The following is a 16,313-nucleotide window of genomic DNA, read 5'->3' as shown; positions in this document are numbered from 1 at the left end:
TAAGCCCTTTCAGAATAAAAGCACCCTAATAAGTGTGGGTGGTTATTTACTGAATTTTAAAATAGTCTCATTAACGATTGGTAAGTATTCTGAACCAGAAATTGTCTAATCAATCTTGCCATTAAAGGTACTAAATTGTAATTGGTGCTTTTTTTTAAAGGATTTAGAGGAAATGTGTGGGGGTAATAGCGTAACTGTCAATTAGTCTTCAAATAATCATAATTAACCATACAAAGGCAAAAACAGTGCAGTTAAAGCTAATAAATTGCATTGGTGCTTTTATTTTGAAAGGATGTAGAGGAAGCATGTGTGGGTAATTACTAAACTGTTAATCTATCTTTAAATAGTCATAATTACCCATCTAAAAGCAGAAATAATGCTGTTAAAGCTAATTATTTGGCTTGGTGCTTTTATTTTGAAAGGATTTAGAGGAAGTGTGTGCTTAATTACTACACAATCCAATATAGTAATCATATAAAACCAGTAATAAGCATGGAACTGCTGTCTACTGAGCATCAGCAGTTTAACCTGTCAGTGAAATCTGCAGCTGCGCCGTCGCCATCAAGACGAAAGGCAGGAAAATCAAGCTCACTCTGCTCTTTAAAAGCAGAGTTTCATCCTGTATAAACAGGCTTGTTCCAGCTAAACCATAATAGTTATCACAAAAATATTTCATTTTATGAGTCCCAAGGCTTCAATGAGCAAATGGTGTGAATTTTATGTTTGAGGAAAAAAAGTTTGTAGCCACAGTCACAATTTCAAAATATGTCTCCTCTTGTTTTTCTCCCCAGACGTCTGCCGAAAATTATCATTATAGTTTTTGGGAGAAATTCAGGATCTCTCTGCGCTTTGAGGTCGATAGCGACTAAAGTATAGGTCTGAGAGTATAGCCAGACACATCATTAGAAAGAAGACAAGTATGACTACGATTTACTGAAATACGTACGTTGATAGAGTGAAAATTGTGGCTGTAGTGATGAGTTAAAGACAGAAGATCTGTCTTAAAAAAACGAGTCCTTGCACTCTAGCGGTGACATCACGCACTCTAGCTGACGCAATACACACTAATGGAAAAGCTGAAAATAAAAAAAAAACCCACACCATATTTAAGTGCTCACGAGTCGAAAAGTATAAGATACGACAACGCTGATTTACAAAGAGAAAGTTGAACGATGATAGACGCTTTTGAAGTTGAAATGACGTTTCTACGCCAAATTATGACGATGATAGACGCTGATGAAAAGAGGGGAGTTGACAAAAAAGTTAAACGATGATTCCCATAGACGACCATTATAAAAAACGATGAAAAAAGTTAAATAACGTTAAAAGTTGAAAAGCTGAAAACATAAAAAGTAATAGCCCACATCTCCTAAAAATGACACACGTTTAGAAAGTTGAACGACGATTCTACGATGAAATGTTAAAAAGTAGATAGCAATTGAAAAAAGGGCGGAATAAGTAGAAGAAAAATAACTAGATAAAGCATTTCCATAAGAAAATGCACAGTAAATGCTTCCAATCTGAATGTATTCCCGAAGAATTGCTGAAAGTAGCTGAAACACTTAAAACTGATGAAAATAGCTCAAGCATGTAAAGCATAGAATAATGTATCTAAAGAGAAATAGGAATTGATTAAACAGTGCTGAATATTTGCAGAAGAAGCTGAAGCTGTTGAAGTCTAAATTAAGGAAAGTTCAAGAACTCTAAAAAGAAGGAAGTATGTAAAGAAGTGCTGTATTTGAAGAAATATAGCTGAATGTATCAGAGTAGGTAAATAGAGCCTGGGAGCTGAAAGAATAGTTGAATGTTGTAGAAACATTCAAAACAGCTAAAGTAGCTGTAGAGGAAGCAAAAGCAAAACGCAAAAAGCAAAAATAGTGCAATTAAAGCAAAAATTTTGAATTGGTGCTTATATTTTAAAAGCAGAAATATTGCTATCTTTAGCTAAAGATGAGGATCAGGGTTTTTTCTTAAAGGATGTGGAGGAGCTCTGTGTGCTTAATAGCTAAAATATAAAATACTCTCAATAACTAGTCACAATTATCCATTCAAAAGCATAAACCGTCCTATTAAAGCTAAAAGCTGGATTGGTGCTTTTATTTTGAAAGATTCAGAGGAGGTTTCTGATTAATTACTAAAAAATCCAGCAGTGTAATGAAGTAATCAATAATATGCATAGAGCTGAGTAAAAACTGTGTCTGTAGTGACGAGTAAAAGACAGAAGTTCTATCTTTTAAAAGCGTGCCCTTGCACTCTAGCTGTGACATAACGCACTCTGTCTCACATAATACACACTAATGGAAAAGCTGAGAAACAAACCAGTTGAAAGCAGAAATATTGCTATATTATATCTAATTAACAATTAGTAATTAATCAGTTGAAACATTACTTAAAGCGAGCTAATGAGTTGAATGTATAGCTGATTGGATCTGCAAAACAAAAGGTGCAAGCCAAGCACTGAAGCCATTAACCCACAGTATATACTGTAGTTGAAAGAGGACTCACTGTAGCTGAAGAGCTGTCTCCACATGGAGAGAGGTGTGTGTGTGTGTGTGTGTGTGTGTGTGTGTGTGTGTGTGTGTGTGTGTGTGTGTGTGTGTGTGTGTGAATATAACATATTTATTAGTTCAATAAACGACTTGAGAGTTGCAACAGTCCCAAAACGGTGGACCTAAAGCAAATGAGAATATTTTATTACAAACTCATGCATCAATCATTGCAATTTCAAGTTTACCATATTGTAGTGGCTCACAGCTGTAAGTCACGCCCTGAGCCGCTAAGGCTTATGGGTAAAACAACCATTCTTGTGTTTGTAGTGTTATAGTTAAATTTAGGATTCAAAAAATGTTATGACTTTCGTGAATTTAATTTAGTATTTAGTTAATTCATGCTTTTAATGTGTTCTTTTTGTTTTTGTTTGTTTTTGTCTGGTACACCGTGAGTGAGGGGATTCTGTGTGGGAGTGACAATCAATGAGCAGTGATTTGTTGGGTGTATGAAAAAAAAATGGTGCTGGCTTTCCACTAAGGAAGCACATCAAGAGGTCATATTGTTTCAAGTCTCTTTGTCTGCACAGTCTAATCTGAGCACCTGAGACATGAACATTTCCCCCTGTAGAATAAGTGTAGGAATTAACTGGACAGCCAGTTAATTGGTCGTGCTTCTTGTATGAGAAGAAGGCCTTATACATTAATTTGTTGAATGTTGCTGTAGTCTAGCTGTATTGAGTCTACTATCCCCTTAAATCTCAGCAGCAATGACTTTATGAACTACTTTACTAATAAAATTATCATCATTAGAAAAAACATTCAGCAGCGACTTCTTCCAAATGACAGAAAGCACTGTCTAGATCCATCAACTTTAAATTTATTAAATCCTCTGTCTTACCTAGACAGCTTCTCCCCCATAACTCATATGGAGTTAACCTCAATAATTAACTCTTCCAAGTCGTCCACTTGTCTTTTAGATCCAATCCCAACCAGATTACTCAAAGAAGTTCTACCTTTAATCAGCTCATCCATATTAAATCAAATCAACCAATCTTTACAACTAGGCTATGTACCACACGCTTTTAAGGTGGCTGTGGTCAAACCTCTATTGAAAAAACCAACCCTTGACCCTGGACAACTAGCCAACTATAGGCCCATTTCAATTTTACCCTTTATTTCCAAGATTCTGGAAAAAACGTGGCTAAACAATTATCTGACCACCTTAGTGGGAATAACCTGTATGAAGATTTTCAGTCAGGATTTAGAAAACATCATAGCACAGAAACAGCTCTGGTTAGAGTCACTAATGATCTTCTATTAGCTTCGGACAATGGTCTAGTTTCTGTCCTTGTCCTGTTAGATCTTAGTGCTGCATTTGATACAATTGATCATAACATTCTATTACAGACACTAGAACATAGAATCAGGATTAATGGAACAGCATTGGGATGGTTTAAATCCTATTTGTTGAACAGATTCCAGTTTGTTCATGTTAATGATAAATTCTCCACACGCACAAGGATTAGCTATGGAGTTCCACAGGGTTCGGTGCTGGGTCCAATTCTGTTTAGCCTATACATGTCTCCTCTAGGTGAGATTATTAGAAAGCATTCTATTAATTTTCATTTTTACGCAGATGATACTCAGCTATACATGTCCTTAGAACCAAATGAAACAGATCAACTAGTCAAAATTCAGGGTTGTTTAAAAGACATCAAATCCTGGATGTCCCAAAACTTCCTTCAACTAAACTCAGATAAAACCGAGACTCTTATTGTTGGGCCTAAAAATCTGAGAGAGACACTATTGAGTCAGATAGCCACCCTGGATGGCATAACATTAGCTTCAGATTCTACTGTGAGGAACCTTGGTGTCATGTTTGACCAGGATCTCTCTTTTACATCATACATTAAACAAATCTCCAGAACCGCCTACTTCCACCTTAGAAATATAGTTAAAATCAGAAGCATCCTCTCTCAGAGCGATGCAGAGAAACTGATCCATGCATTTGTTACCTCTAGGCTGGACTACTGTAACTCCTTACTAATAGGATGTCCTAACAGCTCCTTAAAAAGCCTACAGCTCATTCAAAATGCTGCAGCCGAGTTCTGACAGGACTTAGAAAGAGAGATCACATTTCTCCTACATTAGCTTCTCTGCACTGGCTGCCTGTAAAATGTAGGATAGAATTTAAAATTCTCCTACTCACATACAAAGTACTCAATGATAAAGCTCCTTCTTATCTTAAAGACCTTATAGTTCCTTATGCTCCCAGCAGAACACTTCGTTCTCAGAGCGCTGGGGTACTTACGGTTCCTAGAGTGTTTAAATGTAGAACAGGGGGCAGAGCTTTTAGCTACCAAGCTCCTCTCCTCTGGAACCAGCTCCCTCTTCAGGTTCGGGAAGCTGACACACTCTCCACCTTTAAGATTAGGCTTAAAACCTTCCTTTTTGATAAAGCTTATAGTTAGAGATGGTTCAGGTCACTGGCAATTATTGTTAGTCACAGGAACCATCTCTTAGTTAAGCTGCAATAGACATAGACCGCTGGGGGACTTAATTTATACACTGAGCTCCTCTGTTTCCTTCTACCTCCTCTGTCCCATAACCTCCCATCATTGTCCCATGTTTAACTAACCTTGTCTCTTTCTGTCCAGTAGTTGTGCTTCTCTCCTCTCCCCCCCCACCCCCACTCTGTCTCCCTCTCTGTCCTCACCTACAGGTATCATTGGACTCAAAGTTTGGTGTCTGTGATGGGCAGCTGCGGATCCAACCATCCTGCCTGCATCCAGTCCCTGGTCCTACCATCCTGCCTGTGCTCTGTTGTTGCTTGTTGCTGTTGCTGTGCTTTTCTATCTCTCTATCCTCTCACCCCAACCGGTCGAGGCAGATGGCCGCCCACATCCAGTCTGGTTCTGCTGGAGGTTTCTTCCTCGTTAGAGAGGGAGTTTTTCCTCTCCACTGTTGCTGTCAAATTAAATGCTTGCTGTATGTGGGATTTGTTAAGTTTAGTTGTGTGAGGTTTTAAACCTTACTTTGTAAAGTGCCTTGAAATAACTTTGTTGTGATTTGGCGCTATATAAATAAAATTGAATTGAATTGAATTGAAAGTGTAAACTAATTCTATTGTGCATAGTTTAATACAAAATGACGCATCAGTGATTTTTCTGCTGTATAAGCAAAAGGTCAAAGCTGAAGAGCATTCTGTGACTAAAAAACAATTTAATTATAATTTTTATAATTCTGAAATGCCTAAAATATTGTAATTAAACATAAAAATTGGTCTTTTGCGTCAATATGAAGAGTCTAAGGCAACAATTGTTTATTAATCATTGCAATGGCCACTCCTAATACCATCAATTTCTGTCATGGTGCATTACCCACCATGCATTGTGCTATAAATTTGCATATATTATTTAATCCAGTAATGTTGAAATAATTCCTTAAAAACACCTCTTCAACTATATGAAAGACCAGGTAGTTTAAAAAAGCTTAATGTCTACAACTGCTCTTATGGGTAATCAACAGTGCAATGAACTCATCAGTTCACTGAGCATAGAGAGTGTGACTTGTAAGTCAAAGTGCTAATGAGCTCAATCCCTTATCTGCTGCAGCTGCGCCGTTGTCATGGGGACAGAGCTCCACAGGCAGGAATCTCCACTGCTCAGCACAAAGAGCTGGAGTGAGGCTGATTTCCACCCCAGGTTAACAGGCTTGTTACACCAAAACCATAAAGATTATCACAAATATAACTTCACTTTATGAATCCCAAGGCTTCAGTTAGCACCTGTGGTGCGTTTTATGCTTGAGGAATGAAAATTGTGGCCACAGTCGCGATTTAAAAATGCCTGTCCCTCTGTGATTTTACCCAGAAGTCAGAGAGTTTTTTCCATTGGAGTGCATGGGAGGATTTCTGGAACTCTCTGTGCTTTGAGGCAGATACAGATTAAAGTGTAATTTTGATGGCTTAGCCAGGCACATCATTGGAAAGAAGACAAGTATGACTACAAACGAGTGAAGAAAATACGTTGATAGAGTGAAAACTGTGGCTGTAGTGACGAGTTAAAGAGAAAAGTTCTGGCGTGAGAAAGCGTCTCTCTTCACTAGCTGTGGCATCCCCCACTTAATTAGACGCAATACACACTAATGGAAAAGCTGAGAATTCCTCAAAAACCAACCTATGCTTAAACTGCTATAATTCAGAATCTGTTAAAGATATTAACAAGTTGAACAATACATTAATAGTTGAATAGTTGAAGATTGTTTTGTAGTTTAAATGGTGTCTGTAGCCTAAAGTGTGTTGAAGTAGTTAAAGCTGAAAGCAGACAAAGCTGAAGAGGATTTGAAATCCTTCTTCCATTCATTTCAATGGGGAAAAAAAGTTGAAAAAGGCTTAATAACGTGAAAAATATGAAACATATGAATGAGAAAAATAATAGCACACTTCTCCCTAAAAAGCTGAACATTTTGATATTGGAATGGTTTCTGTAGCTCAAAGGATGCGGGAGTAGTTAGGTGCGGAAAAACGTACGGAAGAACTAAAAATAATAACTAGATAAAGCATTTCCATAAGAAAATGCACAGTGAATGCTTCCAAGCTGAAAATATTTCTGAAGAGTTGCTGAAAGCAGCTGAAACATTTAAAACAGATGAAAATAGCTCAAGCATGTTAAGATTAGTTCAATGTATCTAAGGAGAAATAGGAATTGATTAAACAGTGCTGAATATTTGCAGAAGAAGCTGAAGTAGTTGAATTTTATATGGAGGAAACACAACAAAGATTTGGTGAGATTAACAAATTGCTGAAAATCAAGGAAGTGCTGAACAGTAAAATAGTTTCATTAACTAGTTATAATTAACTAGTCAAATGCACAAAAGTGATATTTAGGCTAAAGAATTAGATTGGTTCTTTTATTTTGAAAGTAATTTGAGGAAGTGTGTGTCCTAAATTGCTAAACTGGAAAAAGCGCTCATTAAGTAGTCCTAAATACCAAAAAAGCAGTCAAAAGCAGAAATCAAATAGGTTTAGAGCTTAGTTAGTCGCACTAAAAGTTTAGTACTCTTATTTTGAAATGATTTACAGGAAGCCTGTGTGAGTAACTGTTAAATTTTTTCATTAACTAGTAATAATAAACCAGTAATTACTTACAGACCCATTGCCGATTCACAATTGATCATTCAAAAACTGAATTAATGCTATTAAAGCTAAAAATTTGAATTGGTACTTTTACTTTGAAAGGATATTGATGACACCTGTGCAGGTAATTTCTAAACTTTAAGATTGTCTTATCATCTAGTCACAATACACCAGCTAAACGCAGAAATATTGCCATTTTTAGCTAAAGATCCGGAATGGGCCTTTTATTTTGAAAGGATTTGGAGAAGCTGTGTGTGCAATATATTAGTCTAAATAACTAGCCATAATAAACCTGTTGAAAGCAGAAATATTGCTATCTTTAGCTAAAAATCAGAATTGGGGCTTTTATTTTCAAAGGATGTGGAGACGCTGTGTGTGCTTAATAGCTAAACTGGAAAACAGTCACATTAACCAGTCATGATTACCCATTCAAAAGCACAAATAGTGCTATTAAAGCTAAAAATCTGGATTGGTGCTTTTATTTTGAAAGGATATGGAAAAGGCCTGTGCAGGTATTTGTTAAACAGTATATTTGTCTAATTAACTAGTCATAATAAATCTGTTCAAAGCAGAATTATTGCTATCTTTACCGAAAGAGCAGGATTGGGGCTTTTATTTTGAAAGGATGTGGAGAAGCTGTGTGTGCTTAACACTAGAACTACTAAGGGACGTACACCTTTACATATACCCCTAACAACGGCTGGGTGTTCACTTGTCTGCCACGCTCCAGGTGGCACCCTGCCAAGAGCCGCTTTTGTTATGTAAAGAGGGCCATCACCGACGCACTCTGTGGGGTGGGACTCATGGGCTCGCTGACCCTGCTGCTGCCTGCAAGGCAGAGCAGGGTTCCTACTCATGTTCCTATGAGTCTATGAGTGGCATCCACTGTTACAATGTTCCACCGCTATGTGCTTGGATTTACAACGTGAAAGGACGAGTGTCATTGTTGCGGTCTCACCGAAGGAAGCAATGAAAAAAGTTGAAAAAAGCTTAATAACTTAAAAATATGAAACACATGAATGAAAAAAGCAATATCACACTTCTAAACCTAAAGCAAATGACAATATTTTAATACAAAATCATGCATCAATCATTGCAATTTCAATTTTAACATTGTAGTGGCTCGCAGCAGTTAGTCCCGCCCCTAAGCCGCTAAGGCTTATGGGTAAACAACCGTTCTTGTCTTTGGAGTGTTATAGTTAAAGTTTGGATTCAAAAAATCTTATGAGTTTGGTGAAATTAATTTCATATCTTGTTCATTTATGGTTGTAATGTGTTCTTTTTGTTTTTGTTCTGTTTTGTGTGGCACACCGTGACTGTGGGGATTGTGTGTTGGAGTGACAATCAACGAGCAGTGATTTCTTGGGTGTGTGAAAAACAAATGTGGCTTGCTTTCTACAAAGGAAGCTCACCGAGCTATTGCATTTTGTCCCCTTGCCTGCACAGTCTAAACTGAGCACATAAATGATTTCGCTCAGAAACACATAAAGGATTTAATTTCTTGCATAATGGTGCAGTTGTGAAGACAGTGTTAAACTAAGCCAAACGTGTGTATTTTAATATAAAAAAGCAAACAATGCAAAAATTATTATTCTACTGTATGGAAAAGAAAAAAGCTGAGGAGTATTCTGTGATTAAAAAAACAATTTAAATTAAATGTTGTAATTTAACATAAAGACCTCAAGTGGACCCACCATCCGCGGGAGGAACCGTAGGGGGCCGGTGCAGAGTGGATTGGGCGGCAGTCGAAGGCGGGAGCCTGGGCGCCCCAATCCCTGGATAACCAATCTGGTTATTGGGACATGGAATGTCACATCACTGGGGGGAAAGGAGCCTGAGCTTGTGCAGGAGGTCGAGCGGTACCGGCTAGAAATAGTCGGGCTCACCTCCACACACAGCCTGGGCTCTGGAACCCAACTCCTTGAGAGGGGCTGGACCCTTTTCTACTCTGGAGTTGCCTGCGGTGAGAGGCGGCGGGCTGGTGTGGGCTTGCTCATAGCTCCCCAGCTTAGTCGCCATGTGTTGGAGTTTTCCCCGGTGGACGAGAGGGTCGCTTCCCTGCGCCTTCGGGTGGGGGATAGGTCACTCACCGTCATTTGTGCTTACGGGCCGAATGGCAGTGTGGAGTACCCGGCCTTCTTGGGGTCCCTGGAGGGAGTGTTGGAAAGCGCTCCAACTGGGGACCCCATCGTTCTTCTGGGAGATTTCAATGCCCACGTAGGTAACGACAGTCCGGTGCCTGTCGTGGTGGTAATCCCCGAACCCGGTGGTGGACGCCGGAGGTAAGGGACGCCATCAAGCTGAAGAAGGAGTCCTACCAGGTATGGTTGACCTGTAGGACTCCTGAGGCAGCTGATGGGTACCGGCAGGCCAAGCGTGCTGCAGCCCGTGCCGTTGCGGAGGCAAAAACTCGGGCTTGGGAGGAGTTCGGGGAGGCCATGGAGGAGGACTATCGCTCGGCCTCAAAGAGATTCTGGCAAACCGTCCGGCGCCTCAGGAGGGGGAAGCAGTTCTTTACCAACTCTGTTTTCAGTGGAGGTGGGGAGCTGTTGACCTCAACTGGGGATGTTATCGGACGGTGGAAGGAGTACTTTGAGGATCTCCTCAACCCCTCCGACATGCCTTCTGCTGAGGAAGCAGAGGCAGGGGACTCAGAGGCGGACTCGCCCATCACCCAGGCTGAGGTCACCGAGGTAGTTAGTAAGCTCCTCGGTGGCAGAGCAGCGGGGGTGGATGAGATCCGTCCTGAGTACCTCAAGTCTCTGGATGTTGTGGGGCTGTCTTGGGTGACACGCCTCTGCAGCATCGCGTGGAGGAGGGGGACAGTTCCTCTGGACTGGACAACCGGGGTGGTTGTCCCTCTTTACAAAAAGGGGGACAGGAGAGTGTGTTCCAACTATAGGGGGATCACACTTCTCAGCCTCCCTGGGAAAGTCTATGCCAGGGTACTGGAGAGGAGAATTCGGCCGATAGTCGAACCTCGGATACAGGAGGAACAATGTGGTTTTCGGCCTGGTCGTGGAACGCTGGACCAGCTTTATACCCTCAGCAGGGTGCTTGAGGGTTTGTGGGAGTTTGCCCAACCAGTCTACATGTGCTTTGTGGATCTGGAGAAGGCATTCGATCGCGTCCCTCGTGACATCCTGTGGGGGGTGCTCCGGGAGTATGGAGTCCAGGGCCCTTTGCTAAGGGCTGTTCGGTCTCTGTACAACCGGAGCAGGAGCTTGGTTCGCATTGCCAGCAATAAGTCAGACCTGTTCCCGGTGCATGTTGGACTTCGGCAGGGCTGCCCTTTGTCACCGGTTCTGTTCATTATTTTTATGGACAGAATTTCTAGGCGCAGCCAGGGGCCGGAGGGGGTCTGGTTTGGGGACCACAGGATTGCATCTCTGCTTTTTGCAGATGATGTTGTCCTGTTGGCTTCATCAGGCCAGGACCTCCAGCGTGCGCTGGTGCGGTTTGCAGCTGAGTGTGAAGCGGCTGGGATGAGAATCAGTTCCTCCAAATCTGAGGCCATGGTTCTCGACCGGAAAAAGGTGGTTTGCTCTCTCCAGGTTGGAGAAGAGGTCCTGCCTCAAGTGGAGGAGTTTAAGTATCTTGGGGTCTTGTTCACGAGTGAGGGAAGGAGGGAGCGTGAGTTTGACAGACGGATCGGTGCGGCGGCTGCAGTAATGCGGTCGGTGTATCGGTCCGTCGTGGTGAAGAGGGAGCTGAGCCGAAAGGCAAAGCTCTCAATTTACCGGTCAATCTAGGTTCCTACCCTCACCTATGGTCATGAGCTTTGGGTCATGACCGAAAGGGCAAGGTCACGGATACAAGCGGCTGAAATGAGCTTCCTCCGCAGGGTGGCTGGGCGCTCCCTTAGAGATAAGGTGAGGAGCTCTGTCACCCGGGAGGAGCTCGGAGTAGAGTCGCTGCTCCTCCACATCGAGAGGAGCCAGCTGAGGTGGCTCGGGCATCTAGTTCGGATGCCTCCTGGACGCCTCCCTGGGGAGGTGTTCCGGGCATGTCCCACCGGTAGGAGGCCCCGAGGAAGACCTAGGACTCGCTGGAGAGACTACGTCTCTCGGCTGGCCTGGGAACGTCTTGGGGTCCCACCGGAAGAGCTGGAGGAAGTGTCCGGGGAGAGGGAAGTCTGGAACTCTCTGCTTAGACTGCTGCCCCCGCGACCCGGCCCCGGATAAGCGGATGAAAATGGATGGATGGATGGATTTGTCTCTTATTGCAACATGTAGAGCCTAATCCAAAGATTGCCCATTATTTATTGCAACGGTCACTCCTATTAACACCACGTTCTGTCATGGAGCATCACCCACAATGCATTGTGCTATAAATTTGCATATATTGTTGAATGCTTGTTGAATGCTGCCCCATAACTATATGAAAAACCAGGTAGTTTAAAAAAGCTTAATGTCTACAACTGCTCTTATGGGGAATCAACAGTGCAATGAACTCATCAGTTCACTGAGCATAGAGAGTGTGACTTGTAAGTCAAGGTGCTAATGAGCTCAATCCCTTATCTGCTGCAGCTGCGCCGTTGTCATGGGGACAGGGCTCCACAGGCAGGAACGTCCACTGCTCAGCACAAAGAGCGGGAGTGAGGCTGATTTCCACTCCAGCTTAACAGGCTTGTTACACCAAAACCATAAAGATTATCACAAAAATAACTTCACTTTATGAATCCCAAGGCTTCAATGAGCACCTGCTGTGCGTTTTATGCTTGAGGAATAAAAATTGTTGCCACAGTCGCGATTTAAAAATGCCTGTCCCTCTGTGATTTTACCCAGAAGTCAGAGTATTTTCCATTGGAGTGAATGGGAGGATTTCTGGAACTCTCTGTGCTTTGAGGCAGATACAGACTAAAGTATAGTTTTGATGGCTTAGCCAGGCACATCGTTGGTAAGAAGACAAGTATGACTACAAACGAGTGAAGAAAATACGTTGATAGAGTGAAAACTGTGGCTGTAGTGACGAGTTAAAGAGAAAAGTTCTGGCGTAAGAAAGCGTCTCACTACACTCTAGCTGTGGCATCCCCCACTCAATTAGACGCAATACACACTAATGGAAAAGCCGAGAATTCCTGAAAAACCACCCTATGCTTAAACTGCTATAACTCAGAATCTGTTAAAGATATCACGAAGCTAAACAAGACATTAATAGTTGAATAGTTGAAGATTGTTTTGTAGTTTAAATGGTGTCTGTAGCTTAAAGTGTGTTGAAGTAGTTAAAGCTGGAAGTAGACAAAGTTGAAGAGGATTTGAAATCCTTCTTCCATTCATTTCAATGGGGAAAAAAAGTTGAAAAAAGCTTAATAACTTGAAAAATATGAAACTTATGAATGAGAAAAATAACAGCACACTTCTCCTTAAAAAGCTGAACATTTTGTTATTGGAATGGTTTTTGTAGCTCAAAGGATGCGGGAGTAGTTAGGTGCCGAAAAACGTACGGAAGAACTAAAAATAATAATAACTAGAAAATGCATTTCCATAAGAAAATGCACCATGAATGCTTCCAAGCTGAAAATATTTCTGAAGAGTTGCTGAAAGTAACTGAAACATTTAAAACAGATGAAATAGCTCAATCATGTAAAGCATAGTTCAATGTATCTAAGGAGAAATAGGAATTGATTAAACAGTGCTGAATATTTGCAGAAGAAGCTGAAGTAGTTGAATTTCATATGGAGGAAACACGAAAAAGATTTGCTGAAATTAACAAACTGCTGAAAATCAATTAATTAATTTGTTGAAATATAGCCAAATGTATCAAAATGGCTAAATATTGTAATTCAATAGTTTTGATTTCAAGAGCTGAATGAGTAGCTAAACGTTTTGGAAATATTTAATACGACTTAAATTTGCTTCAGAACAAGTATTTGGATTTAAATTGATAAAAGTTGAAGCTTTGAAGGAAGTGTGTGCAGATAATTGCTGAACAGTAAAATAGTTTAATTAACTGGATATAATTAACTAGTCAAATTCACCAATGCAATATTTAGGCTAAATAATTAGATTGGTGCTTTTATTTTGAAAGTAATTTGAGGAAGTGTGTGTCCTAACTTGGTAAACTGGAAAAAGCGCTCATTAAGTTGTCCTAACTAACAAAAAAGCAGTCAAAAGCAGAAATTAAAAAGGTTTAGAGCTTAGTTAGTTGCACTAAAGGTTTAGTACTCTTATTTTGAAATGACTTACAGGAAGCTTGTGTGAGTAATTGTTAAGTTGTTTCATTAACTAGTAATAATAAACCAGTAGTTACTGGTATAGACTTATTGCTGATTTACAATTGACCATTCAAAAGCAGGATTTATTCTATTAAAGCAAAAAAAAAAAAATTGGTTTAATGCTTTTATTTTAAAATGATTTACAGATGTGTGTGTTTATAGCTAAACTTTAAAATAGTCTCATTACTTGTCACAATTAACCATTCAAAAACAGAGTTGATGCTATTAAAGCTAAAAATTTGGATTGCTACTTTGATTTTGAAAGGATATTGAGAACACCTGTGCAGGCAATTTCTAAACATTAAGATTGTCTTATCATCTAGTAACAATACACCAGCTGAAGGCAGAAATATTGCCCTTTTTAGCTAAAGATCTGGAATGGGGCTTTTATTTTGAAAGGATAACCAGTCACGATTACCCATTCAAAAGTATAAATAGTCCTATTAAAGCTAAAAATTTTGGATTGGTGTTTTTATTTTGAAAGAATATGGAAAAGGCCTGTGCAGGTATTTGCTAAACAGTATATTAGTCTAAATAACAAGTCATAATAAACCTGTTGAAAGCAGAACCATTGTTATCTTTAGCTAAAGATCAGGATTGGGGCTTTTATTTTGAAAGGATGTAGAGGGGCTGTGTGTGCTTAATAGATAAACATAAAATACTCTCATTAACTAGTCACAATTGTCCATTCAAAAGCATAAATAGTCCTATTAAAGTTAAAAGTTGGATTGGTGCTTTTATTTTGAAAGGATTTAGATGTCGTGTGTGAGTAATTACTAAACTATAAAATAGTCATTAGACAGTCATAATATGTCATTCAATAGCAAGAATTGCCCTATTAAAGCAAAAGATTTAGATTTAGCCCTTTCAGAATAAAAGCACCCTAATAAGTTTGAGTGGCTATTTACTGAACTCTAAAGTAGTCCCATTAACGATTGGTAAGTATTCAGAACCACAAATTTTTTTAATTAATCTTGCCATTAAAGGTAATAAATTGTAATTGGTGCTTTTATTTTGAAAGGATTTAGGGGAAATGTGTGGGGGTAATAGCGTAACTGTCAATTAGTCTTTAATTACCCATTCAAAGGCAAAAACAGTGCAGTTAAAGCTAATAATTGGCATTGGTGCTTTTATTTTGAAAGGATGTAGAGGAAACACGTGTGGGTAATTACTAAACTGTTAATCTATCTTTAAATAGCCATAATTACCCATCTAAAAGTTGAAATATTGCTATTAAAGCTAATTATTTGGCTTGGTGCTTTTATTTTGAAAGGATTTAGAGGAAGTGTGTGCTTAATTACTACACAATCCAATAGTGTAGTTGAGTAATCAATAATAAGCATGGAACTGCTGTCTACACTGAGCATCAGCAGTTTGACCTGTCAGTGAAATCTGCAGCTGCGCCGTCGCCATGGAGACAAAAGGCGGGAAAATCAGGCTCATTCTGCTCTGTAAAAAGCAGAGTTTCACCCTGTATAAACAGGCTTGTTCCAGCTAAACCATAATAGTTATCACAAAGATTATTTCATTTTTCGAGTCCCAAGGCTTCAATGAGCAAATGGTGTGAATTTTATGTTTGAGGACTAACGTTTGTAGCCACAGTCGCAATTTCAAAATATGTCTCCTCCTTGTTTTTCTCCAGACGTCTGCCAAAAATTATAATTAGAGTCTATGGGAGAATTTCAGGATCTCTCTGTGCTTTGAGGTCGATAGCGACTAAAGTATAAGTCTGAGGGTAAAGCCAGTCACATCATTAGAAAGAAGACAAGTATGACTACGATTTAGTGAAATAATTACGTTCATAGAGTAGAAATTGTGGCTGTAGCGACGAGTTAAAGACCGAAGTTCTGTCTTTAAAAAGCGCACCCTCGCACTCTGGCTGTGACATCACGCACTCTAAATGACCCAATACACACTAATGGAAAAGCTGAAAATTTAACAAAAACCACACCATATTTAAACGCTCACTAGTCGAAAAGTATAGAAGATACGACAACGCTGATTTACGAGGAGAAAGTTGAGCGATGATGGACGCTTTTGAAGTTGAAATGACGTTTCTACGCCAAAGTATGACGATGATAGACGCTGATGAAAAGAGGGAAGTTGACAAAAAGTTTAACGATAATTCCCATAGACGACCATTATAAAAAAACGATGAAAAAAGTTGAATAACGTTAAAAGTTGAAAAGCTGAAAACATAAAAAGTAATAGCCCACATCTCCTAAAGATGACACACGTTTAGAAAGTTGAACGACGATTCTACGATGAAGCGTTAAAAAGTAGATAGCAATCAAAAAAAGGGCGGAATAAGTAGAAGAAGAATAATAATAACTAGAAAAAGTAATTTCTCGAGAAATTACGTGGGAGAGCTGATCTGCTGCCGCAACGATGACAAACGCTGATTAATCTGCTGACGTCAAAAAAGTTGACTACGTCCAAAAGTTGACTACGGCAAAGCGATGAAACGAAA

General features: G+C 39.8%; 1 protein-coding gene across 8 annotated transcripts in view; it reads right to left on the bottom strand.

Moving 5' to 3' along the window:
* fbn1 (fibrillin 1) overlaps positions 1-16,313 on the bottom strand; it is a 64,472-nt gene that overhangs the window by 9,442 nt on the left and 38,717 nt on the right. The gene's annotated exons all lie outside the window — the stretch shown is intronic.

Source organism: Betta splendens, chromosome 16 (assembly GCF_900634795.4).
Source record: "Betta splendens chromosome 16, fBetSpl5.4, whole genome shotgun sequence".
Classification (NCBI taxonomy): Eukaryota; Metazoa; Chordata; class Actinopteri; order Anabantiformes; family Osphronemidae; genus Betta; species Betta splendens.
This window is presented reverse-complemented; position numbering and strand designations above follow the sequence as displayed.